Below are 3,686 nucleotides of genomic sequence, written 5' to 3'. Positions count from 1 at the left end.
GCGTAATTTAGAAGATATAAGTTTAATGGTAATGAACACAGAGTCATAAAAAGTGTTTTCGACGTTGAGTGTACTGCGTTGTTAGATGTACTGTTTTTGGAATGATATGCAGCTTACTGGATGATCATCCAGCTGGTGTATTCATTCAGTTGTTATTTAAAACAAACATAAGCTAATATATGTGGTGCCGAATACCTCCTAGCCGAATTTCTGGCAACTGCGGCCAATCTCAACTGAGATCAGCCAGTTATGCAGGTACGCCCTGTGATATGGGAGCATTGAAATAATTCCGCCATGGTACCATCTTCTGGCTGTCGTAAGTGGCGACTAAACGAGGGCTATCGGGAGTCATCGCAACGGGGAATGCGCGGCTTTAGTTCAAGAAATGGTGCTGCCATTAAGGATGAGGAACTCTCTGAGACGGGTACGGCGAAATCGAAAGCATTGTCGATTCTCTCGGACCTGTCTCACATGCGTAGAAGTAGACCACTGCAGGTTTAAGTCTGTATGCCATGCACATTTAGATAACATCTGTGTTCCAAAGCCGGTGCGTCTTATATAACCATTCTTCAGTCCCCTATATTCAAGAATGGCATACGTACCATGGATTTTTACTGCAGTACAAAAAAAAGTACGTAGGAGATAGTATAGTGTACAAGTGTTTGCGCAATACACATTTTCTTTTCAGTCATAGTCTGGTGAGACGGCAATTCGACATGACCGGAGAGATCAGGCGCGAGATGAAGCACTAGCATGATGTGCGAGAGCTGTTCAAATATTAAAATTAATAAGCCACACAAAAGGTACGTTCGAACTCGCTCAATGAATTGCCTTTAAGCCGTGAGCTCTATAGATGTCCGATTGCGTCTTACTACGCAGCGAGACATCGGAAGAGGTGGTTGGATTTATATGGTAGAGCACTCTTATTATATATAAATAGCACCAGATTTACAAAAAAAGGTGCGGCCAAAGTTATAATTAATTAATAACTTCGTATCTGTATTATTACAGGTTAAAAAGAAATCTTGTTTTTCAAAGTTTGTATATTTTTCCATCTGGAGATTATCTCTAACGCCGTTCTATAAATATTATTCTCTGCTTCATATTAGATTTTGTTTTTTGCTGTTTTAGAATATGAGCAATTGTTTTTTGCAGTATTATTGGTAAGTGAAAATACTCGTAGAAAGAGTGTATAGTTAACCTTCGACTAGTTACGGTTTGTCTTGCGGTCGATTTTGGATTACGGCATTGCGGCTGAAAAGGTGCGTCACAAAGCTATGTTTTTCAAGATTTCGTATTAGGCATGTTTTGTTAAGGTCAATAATATTATATAATATTATATAATAGTCTATATTGTTCTATGACTATGCATGCAAACTTTGTTATTCTATGTCGAAAATTATTTATCTTATGTAAAACACGCTTTCTGACCACTTTTTTCTTTCTCGTATTTTTTTTGTATTATGAACCAAAAACTTTTAAGAGCAAAGAGTGACGTATATTCTACACAATAACAACGTAAGTATAAGGTCAGGTTATAATCATTTTTCTTTGTATACTAAAAAATAGGTGTTCCAAAATGGTCGTGGTAATTCTTCCATTGAAGTAAAAAGTTAGAATAAGGAGGATAGCGTTTGGTGCGTTTGTAACAATAGTAAATTGTCTTTGCTTAGAAATGTTCCCTGATCCCGATAAGACATGAGGGCTATTAAATTAAACGAACTCCACCTTTTTATCCTTTCATCATAGATATATATGTATTACGTACCCTTTTATCGGTTTTAACACCGGCATATTTGTGAGCGTAAACTAGAGGGACATATACCTATCCGATGAAAACACGCCATATAATTAGTCGTAATGAATCATTCAAACGTTATTTACTGGTCACGGTCGTTATTTAAGGTGTGGTGTGCAGACGTTGCCACCCTGAAACCTTCCACCACCCACAACTATTAGGTCACAGAAAGTCGATAAAAGTCCAATCCAGTTTCTTATGAAGTAGCAAAAGGTATCACGTTTAATAGGTAGACGTTGGGAAATATAATAATATGTTTTGAGAAACACTCGCGTTGGTATTCCTATTGGTGTAGCTATATGTAACTAACGCATTTCTATAAAACAGAAAATAACATTTAGGATATTTTTCTATTATTATTCTTATCTTTTTCTTTATCGAGAACCTCAATATCATGAAATATTATAATATTATGCGTTTGTATTATGCATATTTTTAGTTTCCATTCATCTGTCGCTAATCGTTTTGATTAAAACATTCGTGTTCGCAGAGAATTGAAGCAGTTTGCGTTCGAGGACTTATTTTGATAAAAAAACTGGTTTGTTCCCCTCCGCGGATGCGTCCATATCAGTCTGCTAAAACTTAAGCCGTGCACACATCTTTGAACTTTGTTGGGTTTCGTGTAACGCTACTGCGCTTGTGTGCGCGCTCCTTTAAAAACATAACATGTTGAGTTTAGAAAAATGTTTCTAGTTTAGTACTGCTAAGTTCAAAAACGAAGAAAAATAATACATATGTCGCTTTTCAAAATGAACTATATTTTTGTACATGGTTGCTTATATGTATTATTATATTAAAGATTTGGGCCGTATTTATGTTTCCTTTTTTAATTTGCACCTATACGTTTCTACAAATAGAGATACATATAAGATATTAAACATCTATGATGCTGCCCATTAAAAGCGATGCACGTCTTATATATTATATCTTATTCAATTAGATACATATGTATACACCGCTTATACATGACAACATATTGTACGGAGAGTCACCGAGAAAAATCATTAAAAATAAATCCGTTAGAAACACAGTTTTTTATTTATGTTAACTAAACTTGTTTTTCTCTTTAGGTACTATTTCTTAAAAGTAATTGATTTTCTTTATATTCGGACACAGCAAAGTGATCTCACAGCACCAGATGGTAAGTGGAGTGGGCTCCAATGGAATGTCGACTAACGAAAGAAGATTATTTCTCGGCAGACACAATTATGTGTTGGAACCAGGTATACACAGGCTAATCCCGGAACGCGACACACTTACGTGGGCCACTATACTACCGTACCAAGCGCAAAAGCGGTATGTCAGGGAAACCTTATTTCGAAATAATCGAAGTTTTGTAAATATAGTTTTGTATGTAAAACTGAGATAGAGAAACTCTTTTAAGATTTTTTTAACAAGTTCTAAACAAGATGCCGTTATTTAGGTAAGTTCATTGGATAGATCGGTATTTCTTTATGCTATCTGACGACATAAAAATCAAGTTTTTGATTTTTTTTTAGAGACCGTAGCACGGCAGTATTGCGGGTATTAACAACTTGTGTACGGTGGTCGCTATCCGGGAGGATATAGAATATATCCTACCACCAACAAAAAAATTTATTTCTTTTATAGGGCTCAGAGCCAAGGGCGTGAGAAACGTTGAGCTATAAATACTTTAGTGAAGGTAAATATCAGTTCAAACATTTACATGCTTAATGGTATCGGAGCTATAACATACAAATATTGCTTACTAAAATCTGGTACCTATTGAGTAGTCAGTCAGTAATTAATATTTATTAGTATAATATTATAATATACTGTTTCATAAAAGTTATATTTTCCCTTCAATGCGATATTTAAACGAGAATATTTGACCGTTACTTGTTTGCATAAATTAAAGCTAATACCT

The sequence above is a fragment of the Manduca sexta genome, chromosome 25, assembly GCF_014839805.1.
Source record: "Manduca sexta isolate Smith_Timp_Sample1 chromosome 25, JHU_Msex_v1.0, whole genome shotgun sequence".
Taxonomy (NCBI): Eukaryota; Metazoa; Arthropoda; class Insecta; order Lepidoptera; family Sphingidae; genus Manduca; species Manduca sexta.
Note: the sequence above shows the minus strand (reverse complement) of the source record.